The sequence below is a fragment of the Lissotriton vulgaris genome, chromosome 3_1 (genome assembly GCF_964263255.1).
Source record: "Lissotriton vulgaris chromosome 3_1, aLisVul1.2, whole genome shotgun sequence".
NCBI classification, from domain to species: domain Eukaryota; kingdom Metazoa; phylum Chordata; class Amphibia; order Caudata; family Salamandridae; genus Lissotriton; species Lissotriton vulgaris.
The window spans coordinates 40301791-40315399 of record NC_141689.1 but is presented as its reverse complement, the minus strand read 5'-3'; the positions used below and the strand labels follow the sequence as shown (position 1 = coordinate 40315399).

General features: G+C 47.9%; 1 protein-coding gene across 1 annotated transcript in view; it reads right to left on the bottom strand.

The window, feature by feature from the left end:
* The window catches only part of LOC147725890 (long-chain-fatty-acid--CoA ligase ACSBG2-like), a 282463-nt gene extending 269476 nt beyond the window's left edge, over positions 1 to 12987 (bottom strand). Inside the window, exon 1 of the mRNA XM_086960032.1 lies at positions 12827 to 12987. The gene's annotated coding sequence lies outside the window, so the exon portion shown is untranslated. The remainder of the gene's footprint in view (positions 1 to 12826) is intronic.
* Positions 12988 to 13609: the final 622 nt, after the last annotated feature.

The following is a 13609-nucleotide window of genomic DNA, read 5'->3' as shown; positions in this document are numbered from 1 at the left end:
CTTGGGTGCCGTTGAGCGCAAGAAACCGGAATTCAGGCATCCTTTTGCCTGGCGGCGGGCGGGACTTCCGGCTTGCTGGAGGAAGTCCGACGCACGCCGCTGTTGCCGGAGGAGAGCCCAGGTGAGGAGAACGGAGGCAGATGGGTGCCCACCCCGCCTGCGTGGCTGCTGCTGAGTGCAGCCAGAGCCCCAGAGAGGAGCGAGTGCAGGCCGGAGAGAAGAGCAGCCCAGAGAGTGTCACGTGCTGGGGGGAGCTCTGGGCTGATTTGAAGTGCAGGAGAGAGGCACAGTGTTCTGCCATGTGTCGAGCGGCCCCCGTTTAATCAGCGGGCCATCCCACCAGGACGCACCTTTGCCTCACGAGTCCCTTGAGTGGGACTCCTAGGTAGGGGAGCATTCTTTGTCAAAATAGAGCCCACGAGGCTCCCAGCAGCTACATAATTTCGAGGCTGCAGGCTCCAACGTCTCGGGGGCATTTTGGGAGGTAGAGCAGCCCCAGCTGGCAGTGGGCCGCTCCCCCCAGTTGGCAGCAGTGTCCTTTCGAGCCCATAAGGCCCCAGGGGGCATTTTATTTCTCAAGCCCACGAGGTTCCACGTATGGCCGCATTGTGGTAATCAGAGCCTACGAGGCTCCCACATGATTTGGGGCACAGCTGTGTCAGAGCCCACGAGGCTCCTACTTTGTGTTTGGCTGCATTGCTATATTCAGAGCCCCAGAAGAGAGCCAGGAGGCACGCTGGTGCCAGGCTCAGCTCCTACAGCTGCCCAGCACTTAGTGGGCAGCTGCTTCATTTAGGCCCTTGCGAATCTTCTTTGGCTGCCTGCGCAGCCAGCCCAGACATTGTGGACATTGGACCTGTGAGCCCCTGAGAGGCCAATTTGGCCTGGGGTCAGTTCTGTGATCTTTTGGCGCAAATGTGATAACTTGCCTAATGTGATTTATGCAATGCTTTATGCCTATACCTCTACATGTGTTTTTCTTGCCTAGGAGGTTTCTTGGCCTAGTATAGTTATACTAGTGAGGTTGTGTCCCTGCGTGATATATGCCTAAGGTGGTTAGGGTGGCGTAGTGTGTACCTACCTTTTATCAGTAGTTACTGGTTGTGTTCTACAAGTGCTATTTTATGTTACAATTATCCTATGTTCTAAGTGCTAATTTCTACTAAGTGCTATTCCTGACAGTGGCCCACGTGGCCCTGTCCCATGCATATAAACCCCTGTAAATATTTCCCAGTGCCAGTGGGCACAGCGTACCTGTGTGATTATTATCTAATGTGTTTATGGTAATACAAAGGCTATTTTTATATATAACCTTGCGTGGAGTTCCTTTTGTGGGGGGCCTGGGATGTTGTTGTTGGTGGGTGCGTGCACAAATACTTAACTTACATTGCCTCCAGGATCAGCCTTGCTGCTCGTGTCACGTTGCTAAGGGGGTGAGCAGGGGTTATCTTTGGAGTGTAACTTCCTTGCCCTAACTAGAGTGGTGGTTTCTACCTGACTTTGGCGCAAGCCTCAGCCAACCAGAAATCCCATTACTAACTGTGTTCATAACGTGGGTGGTGCCTTCAGCGCTGATGGGAGTCCAGTTGCTGAGGGTGGTTGTCGGGGGCGTTGGTTCTGTGGTTAGGGGCGGAGTCTGAGTCTGAGCGCCGAAGCTTTTGTGTATGTCGGCGATCTTGCGGTGAAAGAACGTGGCGAGGGAGATGCAGAGGTCTTGTGACGGTGTGATGTTGTTGCTGTTGGCACTGGGTTTGGAGACCTCTTTAGCGATGCTGAAGAGTTCCTTGCTGTTGTGTATGTTGTTGTCCAGCCGCTCTTTCAACGATGTCTTTTTGGTGGTGCAGATCAGCTGGTGGTGTTTGCGAGTGGCGTTTTTGAGGGCTGCCAGGTTTTCTGTCGTCTGTTCGTGGCGCCAGGTTTTCTCGAGGGTTCGAAATGATTTCTTCGATTCTTTGAGGTCGTTGGTGAACCATGTGGCTTTCTTGTTGCCGGGCTTGCCTGGAGGGTTCTTCAGTGGTGCAAGGGTGTCGGCGCAGTTGATGATCCACTGTGTGAGGTTGCGGGCTGCGTCAATGGTGTACGTGGTGTTGATTGGTGGGTTCTGACTCAGTGATGTGGTTAGCTGGTCTGTGGTGACTTTGCTCCAGCATCTGCGGGAGATCTGTTGCGGGTGGTGGTGGAATGTGGTCTTCTTGTAGGTGAAATGGATGCAGCTGTGGTCGGTCCAGTGTAGTCCGGTGGAGTGGCTGAAGGTAACATGGTCGCTGGCAGAGAAGATGGGGGTCGAGCGTGTGGCCGGCGTAGTGGGTGGGGTTGTTCACCAGTTGCTTGAGTCCGAGGTTGGCGAGGTTGTCTAGAAGGGTGGTGGCGTTGTTGTTGTTGTTCTCCAGGTGGAAGTTCAGGTCCCCAAGGAGGATGTAGTCTGATGAGGCGAGGGCATGTGGGCTGATGAGGCCGGAGATGGCTTTGCTGAATTAAGTGCGTGGGCCTGGGGGTCTTTAGATGAGGGTTCTTCTGAAGGTGGTCTTGGGGTCGGTGCGGATCTGCGGAGTGTAGGTGTTCGGTGGTGGTGAGGTTGTCTTCGGAGTTGGTCGAGACGCTGATGGTGCTCCTGTGGATAATGGCGATTCGTCCTCCGGTTTGGTTGACGCGGTCCTTTCGAATGATCTTGTAGCTGTCCGGGATGACTATGGTGATGTCGGGATCTGAGGAGGCGTTCATCCAGGTTTCCGTGAGGAAGGCAACGTCTGGCGCTGTTGTGTCGAGGAGGTCCCATAGTTCGACCGCGTGCTTGTGGACAGAGCGGGTGTTGAGCAGGATGCACTTGAGGTGGTTGTTGTTGCCTGGTCCGGATGGTGGCGTGAAGTTTCGGACACAGGTGCATTTGCAGCCTAGACAGGAGAAGGGTCCGTGGGTGCGCTTCGGGGTGGCTCGGTGGCAGGCAGGTGGTTGTCCGGTGTTGAGTGCGTTGAGGGCGGCGGTGTTGTAGCTCAGTCAGGTTTCCTGGCTTCGGCGAGGGCCAGGGGTTCTGGCGCCGGGGACGTCCAGGCGCGGATGGGCGCAGACGGTCTTGCCTTTGGCGCGCGGCCGCTGCACAGCCTCCATATGAGGGGCTGTGTGAGGGAGGAGCAGCTGGGAGATGGGAGTGGGGCAGCCAATGGGATACCAGGGGGGCGGGGTTGCAAGGGACGCAGCGGCAGGAAGCGCGAGGGAGCGGGTGGGTGACTCAGAAGGCAAAAGTGGGCAGGGGGAGAGGGCACAAAGGGCACAAAGTGAAAAACGACAACAACAGTAAAACCTAGTAAACAAAAGTGGCAACAAGTAAAGGCAGAATCAGAGTCACGGAAACACAAGAAATAAACACAGGCAATGCAAGGCCGACCTCGGTGGGGAGAGGCGACCTACCTGGTGACAGGGTCAAGGGTCGCTCCGTTCACCACCGTGCGGCCTCCATATGAGAGGCTGTGGGAGGGAGGAGCAGCTGGGAGGCGGGAGTGGGGCGGCCAATGGGATACCAGGGGGGGCGGGGCCATAAGGGACGCAGCGGCGGGAAGCGCGAAGGAGCGGATGGGTGACACAGAAGGCAAAAGGGGGCAGGGGGGGAGAGGGCACAAAGGGCACAAAGTGAAAAACGACAACAACAGTAAAACCAAGTAAAATAAAAGTGGCAACAAGAAAAGGCGGAATCAGAGTCACCCAAACACAAGAAATAAAAACAAGCACAGGCAATGCAAGGCCGACCTCGGTGGGGAGAGGCGGTCAGCAGATCACAGTGGGTAGCGGCAGCGGCACAGGAGGACCGCGTGGTGGCTGGGGGGGGGGGGGGAGACCTACCTGGTGACAGGGTCAGGGTCAAGGGTCGACCCCGGGAACAAGATAGAAAAGTATAATTTAGTGTGCCTGAACACAGAATGATCAAGTGCATCTTTTAGTGAGGGTGATTTTTACATTCTGTGTTTGAAAATACCACTTTTAGAAAGTAGGTATTTTCTTGCGTAACCACCCAGTTGGCCTCTGCTAGGTTTGTGTATTGCATGTTTGGCTTTTGGATGACAGGAGCTGGAGAGGGGCAGTGGCTCCAGAAGTTTGATGAGTCAGTGCTGGGCTGAATAGACCTGGGCTGCATTTAGAGTAGGGGGAGGAGATTTCCTTTCACCTGAATATGCCTGGTCTGCCTTCAACAATGTTGTCTCAACCTCCTGCCAGGAATCTGTACTAGTGAGGACAGAACTAATTTTGGCTGGTACAGACACTGTCTGCCTTCAGAGAACAAATTACTTTTATGGCTACAAAACCGGGGCCCAGAACCCAGACTATTAGATCACTTCTGGGAAATCAAGCGGAACCTTTGACATGGAGAAGAGGAGGAATACTGCCCCTGTGCTGTTTGCTGTCTGGGGGTGTCGTGCAGTGGCTGCTTGCTGCCAAGGAAAAGATAAAAAGGACTTTGCTGTTTGCTTTGTCACCTGCTTGAAGAAAAGATCTCCAAGATCTCGAAACTGAGCTTGCCTCGTGTTCTGAAGTCTCGGGGACACAAAGACTTCATCCCTTCTGTCTTTCTGCACCTGGAACTGCTGTTTCAGCTGCTACAGAAGGAAATTGCAACACTGAGACCTGCGAGCGACACCGTAACCAGCACCGAAGCCTTGGGCACCGCTCGTGAAGAGCTCGACGCACTGCCCTGACTCTCTTCATAGGCCCGACGCCTGCTGACGCCGTGCCTTACTGACTCCGAAGCCGTCATTGAGGCCGCTGCCTGCACCGGAACAGAGGACACCGCTTGTAACATCCACAACGCACAGTCGGACTCGCACCGCAGCCCCTACTTCATCGACGCCTGTGCTTCATCAATGCGGAACCGGTCCTCGACATGGGTGACTCTCGAATCCATCGACATTGTACCTTCTTAAGGAACTGACGCCTCGCCGCCATCCATGATGTCACCTCCCTGACACAGTAAGGAATCAACGTCTCACCTCCCCTGCGCTGCAGTAAGGAACAGAGGTATCAACTCCCCTGGGGTCGTAAGGAACCGACGCCGCAGGTGCCACCAAAGCATCACATCCCCGACGCCGTGCATCATCTTTGCTTTCATCAATTTCAAGGTACTGTTCTTTGTGGGTCAGCTTGTCTCCAGGCCCGGCACTGCGCACCTCGCCGTCGGTGCCGTTTTTGGGGATTTTTATTTGTCACGACGTCGTAGTGACTCCAGGTGGAGATTTTTGTTGCTATAAGCTTCATTTGAGTGAATAACCTATTTTTAAGGATATTTTTGATACTGTATTGTGGATTTTTGTTGTTTGGTCTTGTTTTTGTTTAGATAAAGATTACTTATTTTTCTAAACTGGTGTGGTGTCCATTTGTATTGTTTACACTCTATTACTGTATGTGTTCACAAATGCTTTACACACTGCCTCTGAGATAAGCCTGTCTGCTTGTGCCAAGCTACCAAGGGGGTGAGCTGGGGTTATTTTAGAAGTGTACCCCCCTTACCCAGTCTAGACACAAGGGATCCTATTTGGACAAAAGTACCTACCTTTGCCAACTAGAGACCCCCATTTCTGACAACACTGAATTCCCTTCTTTCCCTATGCTGTTTGAGGGTGAGGGAGAAGAGAGATTGGGCAGTGGATGCCTTGGCCAAAGGGAATGCTTTATACCTTCCGGCCTTTCCCTCTACTTCCATGTTTTTGATCAGGCTGCGGTGGGAAAGAACCTGTTGTGATGCTGGTTGCTCCAGTATATGCCCATCATGCCGGGTATCCTCTGATAATGAACATGAAGATCAGAGAGGGTTTTCTTCTCCTGCAGGGAAAGCCATTGAGAACCCTCAGCCTGACGACCTGGAGGTTTAAAGGGCAGGGTTAAAGTGAAGGGGGACCTGCGAGGGTTGCTTCCTCCATTCAGGCGTCCAGGAGAGAATCCACACTTTCCTTCTAATACGGACATTGGGCCACTCTTCCGTTTTGACGTGCACCCAACACTTAGCTCCACAGTCCATTGAGCTCGTGAAGGTGCTGGATTTCTTGCAGGATGCTTTTGAACTGTGAGTGAATATCTCCATTCTTAAGATCCAGTGTGTAGTCGCTGGGGCTTTTACGATGTCTTGGGATAATCTGCAAGACGAAGACTGGCTTGTTCAGAGTTTTTCAAAGAGGTTGTTTAATCTTAGGCCTTTGTCTAGACCGTTTTAACCTTCATGGGATCTTTCTGTGGTCTTGAATGTGTTGCAGAGGTCTCCTTTTGGCCTTCTTCAGAAGGTGGAGTTTAGGTTACTTACCTTGAGGACGTTCCTCCTGGTAGCAATTACATCAGAGAGGAAGTTGGGGGAATTGGGCTCCTTATCAGTAAGGTATCCCTTCTTCAGGGTATTCGATGACAGGGTTGTTCTACATCCTGGTCCTTGACATGGTCAATCCTCAAGGTGGATTCAGTGTTTCACATGGAGTTATTCACCCAGTTTTTCATCCCAATCCAACTTCCCTTGAAGAAGTTGCGTTACATTTGTTGGATGTTAACTGGGCTATCCACGATTCTCTTGGGTACTGTTTCCGATTTCAGAATTCCTACTTCATTATTTGTTAATTTTGGGCCTGCTGGGAAAGGGTCTAAACCTTCTGAGTAGATGGGGCCGAGCCCTGATAGCGTTGGCGTACAGGAAGGCAGGGACTCCTTGTCTGGCTGGGTTGGAGGGTAGATCCGCCCATTCCATTTCTGATTCACGAGTGGAGGCACAGGGAGCGTCTTTTATTGACATTTGTAATATGGGCTACGCCCTCTATTTTACAGAGTAATGCAGGAGATTGACCCGAAGGAGGTTATGGGGTCAAATGTGCTTTATTCAATGAAGTAATAGGGGCGGGTTTGATTCCCAGGAAATAATCTGAGTTGTGATTGAAAATTCAGGTGTGCGGGTCTAATTACTGCTTGGTATATCTCAATTTTTAATTAACTATGGGGAAAACATATATCAGTAGGTAATACGCCCATCAAATGCAGGAATTGCATTACTATGACTATGTTGCCTTCATATTTAATGAACCTGCCCCACCCTGTGGTTACCAGACCAACTAACTGCATTTTGAGGGGGCTTGAGTCAAGTAAAACAGGAGGGGTGAAGGTGGGAGGAGTTTCTATACATTTTCTGTGAAGCGCGGCGGCCTCAATTTGAAATTAAATATGGTAAAGGCATCTTCAGAGCAATGCAATTACCATCCGTATTTGAAGCTTAACACCACATGACAACGCTTAGCACCACATTACCATACTTAGCCTCCGCCTACTGCTCTGACCTCCAAAACAAAAACAAAAAAAAGTCTAAATCCTTACCTCTTCTATCACTTTACTATCCTTCTCAATCCAAATAACAGACTAACATGTCCACTCATATTTCACTATTCTAATCCTTTATATGTTCCAGAGTAGCGTGCTACTCACCGAAAAAGCGCTTCATCAGGGGTAGCAAACCTTTTCCATCTTCTATCCGTCTGCTACCCTTCTCAATCCAAATAACTGACCAATAATCACCTCTCAAATTACTTTCATACATTTCACTATTCTAGTTTAACACTAATCCGTTATGGGTTCTGGAGTAGGGTGCTACTCGCCAAAAAAGTGCTTCAACACTCCATAAGGGGTAACAAGCGCTTTATAATTGCAAACCTTCTTTCTTCTTCTATCCCACCACTATCTTTCTGAATCCAAGTAACTAACTAACATATTGACCACTCAAATGACTCTCATATTTCACTCTGCTAATTCAATACTAATCCTTTATGGGTTCCGGAGTAGCGGGTTACTTGCCAAAAATCACTTCGACGCTTCTTCAGGGTTAGGAAGCGCTATATAAATACAATTACAATTCAATACTATACAATTGTTACATTATTCTATGTGTTTAATATGTATATAAGTGACTGCATAAATAAGTACATCTTTTATCATAACTATTTATCTGCAATTGCTTCACTATTGTTCTACAAAAAATATATATAAATAAATTAAACTAATTTAAAGTACAACACTTGAAAGCCAGAGTTTATTTAATGCATCTTTTATCTACACATACTACTTTTATTTATGCATCTATATACCTTTCATGTACTTATGGATCTATATATTTCTTACTCTTGGATTATATATTTATTACTTTTACTTATAAATTGCTTTTTCTCTAATTCGGAATATCCAAAGCAGAACCCTATTTCTTACCCTATTTCGCGCTCAATATGTCCTCTATCTCAACCCTCTGACTCATCTCAAACATCTTTCTACTACTCTTTCAAATGCACTACCCTATTTCTCATCCTATACCTCTGTTAATATATCCATTACCTCCACTCTCTCATTCATCCCAAACCCCATAACACTACTATGATCCCCAAAATAACCCCTTCGAGACTCTACCCTCCTCTACCCCTCATTGCATCATCTCATACCTCTCTTCCTATTCTGACCCCCGAAGTAAGCCTTTCTAAACCTTTTGCCTTGACTCTTTCACTTCCACCTTCCTTTTACTCATCCCAAGCCTCCCCCTCCTGCTAGGAGCTCCAAAACAAACAAACAAAGCAACAAAAATAATTAACAATTCTAAATCTTTCCCTTCTATACCTCCACTATCCTTTTCAATCCAAATAACATTTCCATCACTCAAAGTGATTTCATATTTCACTATACTAATTCACCACAAATCCTTTAAGGGTTCCAGAGTATCATGCTACTCGCCGAAAAAGCACTTCAAGACCTCATCACTGGTGGCAAGCACTATATAAATGCAAAACCTTTTACCTCTGCTACCACTTCGCTATCCGTCTCAATCCAAAAAACTGACTTAAATATCCACCAAAAATAAACTGGTTCCCTTGAGAAATATACAGAATAAGCTAAAACTTAGCCTTAAGTCAAAAAGATAAAATCATGAACTAATGCGATCTTAAACATGAAGTACAACAAAATGTATTAAAGTAACAAGAATAAAAACAGTTTACATTTATGCATCATAGAATTCCTAAGCATAACACTTAAAATTCAAACTAATAATACAATCTATTGTGACCTGCACAATACAAAAGACAGACAGAAATTTGTAAAACATAACAAATTGTAAAATACAAGTGGTACATTCAACGCTATAATTTCATCACACCCTTGTTTTATAGCCACAAATTTCTATATCGACTGGGGAGGAAAGGGCTTGAATTGTACAGTGGTTGGGCGTCGACGCGTTTCGGTGGTTCTGGATGGAAATATGATCCACCTTTATCAATACTAAGGTTCGATGTCTGTCTTGCTTCAGGGTCTGAGCAATTACCCTATACAAATCAGCAATGCGTGGTTAACAAATGAGTCTGGGAACCAAATCTCAACCGCATTTCTTAAATGCAATGTAGGCCAAATTTCTTTAGATTCAGATAGATGTTATTCAGAGCATCTGTATTATCTGTTCGGTATATTGAATGAAAGCACTTTTAAGGTTGCATAGAGGTACGAGGATAAATGATTCCTTTTGAGGTTAAGTCGTGTTCAATCTATAATATAGAGTGGTTCGTTCTCTCCGGTTTTTGGAAGAGATGAGTGTTGCATACACGGTTTGTTTAGGGGAAGCGATTCGCGCTTGTGGAGCCTGTTGCTGCTGAAAATTGCAGGAGTTCTAAGGCGGAGCGCTCTAGTAGTAGATAAAACAGCATCCTCAAACGGGAGTTGAATAGCCCCTTCGCCTGCGGATAAATCACGCTGTCTCGGGGGTTCTGGAAGAAATATCCACCACTCAAAAACTTTCATATTTCAGTATACTAATTCACCACTAACACTGTATGGGTTCCAGAGTCGCGTGCTACTCGCCAAAAAAGCACTTCAACACCCCATCAGGGTAGCAAGCGCTATATAAATGCACACGATTTTCCCTTCTATATCCCTCCACTATCCTGCTCAATCAAAAATAACTGACTAAGATATCCTCCACTCAAATTACTTTCATATTTTCACTATACTAATTCAACACTAATCCTTTATGGGTTGCCAGGTGAATGCTACTCACTGAAAAAGCGCTTTGACACATTGTCAGGGGTAGTACGTGCTATATAAATGGAATTACAATACAATACAATACTAATATCACACCACCCCACCCGACTACTGTTCCGCTCTCCACATCATGCACCTCAATCCTACCCCACTGCACCAGTGGCCGCCTGGCTCGCCCCTGCACACCACCCCACTGCTGGTGTGCGGGCACTGCTCTGAGACCCGACAACCATGGTTAAACACCAATTAATAAATATAAAATATCTCGAAGCTCAAACGCAAATGCACTGCTGTGAAGAAAAGCCAAACCTATTGTCTTTTCCAGGCGTTCTTCGGGATTCTATGCTGTAGTGACATTAGCTGATGCGTAGATGTGTGTGTGTGGGGGGGGGGGGGGTGCGGGGGGGGAGGTGCGGGGGGGGAGAGTCTCCCCCTGGCTGGGATCAGGTCTTCCGAAGGGCACAAGCATTTTATGGGCCGCAGTTTGGTGATGCTGTTGCCCACCCTTCACACCCTGTGTGCTCCAGGCAGGGCGGTGCTTGCCCTGTTAACTGGAGCATTTATTTTCAGTATTTCTTCCACACACCAGCATTCCTTTTCTGGTACCAAACCTGAGACCTTCCAAGGCCTTTGAGAGTTCTCTTCCCTTTAAAAAGTAAACCCGCCCGCTCTGACGTTGCTCTTTTCAGTCATGGAAGTGCTCGGGCACATTAAACATGTATTAATAGACACAATTGGCTAGAGTAATGTATTATAAATGTAATACCAAGCATTCATTTGTATTTCGTCTGGCGTTAGCCAAGAGTAAGACCTTTTTGTTTAAAAAAAATCAGTGTATAATAAACGTATTGAGAGGGTCTTTCCATTGGTCTGTAATTCACATATTACTTTCGTCCACTGCAGCAGAGAGCATGGGGCGGGGTAGCAGCCGCTGGATAACATCTATATTGTCTGTCTGTCTGTCTATCTATCTATCTATCTATCTAGCTCTCTGTCTGCTCTGACTAACTTTCTGCTGACACGATTCAGGTTTAACATCTTTCATCACCTTTTAACCAGACCAAAGTTGGACATTTTTGAGAAAACTGTAGCTCCCTGTGGCTGCGACGGGAAGTCTCCACAGGATATGCTGCATTTTATATTTTTATGTAGATTTTATGAATACCCCCGTAAACGCTATCTCGTCACCCTTTTAAAGAAATTAAATTTTAATCAAATAAGACCTGCACTTATGTATTTACAGCTTTTGCACAGTGACAGTGTCCTCCAGGTGATAGAATTTTTAAAATTAACTGTGAGAATAAGAAAATGTTTAGATGAGTGACTTTATATCCCTGAAGGATGATGCACTAACGCACTTTGTTGTATTTTGGTACTAACTGCACTTTAATTGTGATCTTGATTTTGCCTACTTACTCATCAAAAGAATTGTACGACTCATGAAATATGTATTATTTGTCCAGATGTAACGGTGATTTTAATTATGAAATGTTTATTGATTTTGTGCTTTTATGGATTGAAATATATCCGAAATAAAGTCTTATTGAATTGAACTTTCTGTCTACTCTTTAACTCTCTGTGTGCTCAGTCTCTCTGCGTGCTCTGCCTGTCTGTTTAACTCTGTCTGCTCTGTCTAACTCTCTGTCTGCTCTGTCTCTCTGACCTGTCTGTCTGTCTGTCTATCTATCTGTCTGCCTGTCTAACTCTCTGTCTGCTCTGTCTCTCTGAGTGATCTGTCTGCTCTGTCTCTCTGTCTGCTCTGTCTCTCTAACTGCTCTGTATGTCTGTCTAACTCTCTGTCTGCCTGTCTAACTCTCTGTCTGCTCTGTCTCTCTGAGTGCTCTGTCTGTCTGTCTAACTTTCTGTCTAACTCTCTGTCTCTCTGAGTGCTCTGTCTGTCTGTCTAACTCTCTGTCTGCTCTGTCTCTCTGAGTGCTCTGTCTGTCTGTCTGTCTAACTCTCTGTCTGTCTAACTCTCTGTCTGCTCTGTCTCTCTGAGTGCTCTGTCTGGTTCTGGGTCTGATTACAATCTTGGTGGATGGGACACTGTCACAAACAGGGATATCCCGTCCGCCCGCCCCTATTACAGTTCCTGAGGATATAATGAAACTTGTAATAGGGCGGACGGGATATCCCTCCGTTTGTGACAGAGTATCCCACCTGACAAGATCGTAATCAGGCCCTCTGCCTGCCTGCCTGTATGTCTGTCGGTTCTGTTCTGTCTGTCTGGCTGTCTGCCTGTCTGGCTGCCTGCCGGTTCTGTTCTATCTGTCTGTCTGCAAGTCTGCCTGTCTGTCTGGCTGCCTGTCTCTCTGCCGGTTCTGTTCTGTCTGTCTGTCTGTCTCTCTCTCTGTCTGTTCTGTTTTGTTATGTCGGTCTGTCCGTTGTGTGTTTCTGCCTGCCTGTCTACGTAGCTATACAACCCTCTTGATATGTTTTTGCAGACTTCATCGTTGCCAATAGATTTACAGAGGTCATTTGTGCTCCAACCATTTTTTTTTAGCCTGAAGAGCTCCCACCAGCTTTCCAAACAAAACGTTTTGCAAAAACCACAACAGAAAAAAACAAGAATTGCCAAAGCTAAAAGGCTGTTGGCCAACGCCAGACCTCTTGGCTTTGCCAACGCTTGTTCCAGTGGTCCCCTTAGCCTTTACTCTCAGATCTCTTCATTTCTACAAGTCTCCCCCACCCCCTCCTAATCTAAGAATATGGAGCAATGCAGACAGAGCCCATGCACTGTTCATCATATCCAGGTGATGCCCTGTGACGTCACATCCCGCCGTGTGACGCTCGGGTGACCTACCAGCCTCCATCACACGGCGAGCTCAGGTCCGGGGTCCTCTGATGGCCTCTCCTCTCCCAGCGGGGCCTCCGCGCCGCCTTTTAAAGCCCAAGCGCCCAATGGGCTGAATGCCCCTGCCCATGGGTGTCGGTGCTGCTCCGTCGTGCCCCCTCACCCGGGGTGCCCCCTGTTATCTCCCCTGGCCCCTCCCCAGAGCTTGGCAGGCTCTAGTGGCCCCCGCCGTGGACAATCATTAACATGGGCTCGTGAAGGCTGAACTAACAGTCCCTCCCTACTCGGTGTCCAGGTGTGAGTGCCAGGGGCGGGGGTTGTGTAATGTTTCTATCTGTTGTGAGCTAAGGTTTCGCATCTGCTGCCGCCCCCTCTGTAAAACCACATGGAACCTCTGTTTACATCAGATAGACACAGACAGACAGACAAACAGACAGACAGAGATCGCTTGAAAACAAGGCTCTGACCCGTCACTCATCACGGAGTGCCGACCCTGTTTGAACTGCAGCTGCATGCGAGGGGATGGGCTGTGCGTCGGCACTCTGGCAATGACCTCTGACCCCAGGAAGCCACAGAGAGCTCAGATTCTTGGGTTCTCGGAGTCATTTACCAGCCCTCGAGCTCCGTCTTGCTGCCCCAGGGCCGCGCTACATTCTAGATTTCCCCGTGAAGCCCCCTTGTTTCCAGGGAGGTGCCCTGAATGTTGTGTCTTTGATGAGAGTGGACTGGGGTTAAAGTCCACGGAGTCTCCCCTTTAAAGAGACACGGAAAACCCTTCAAGTGAATTATTGC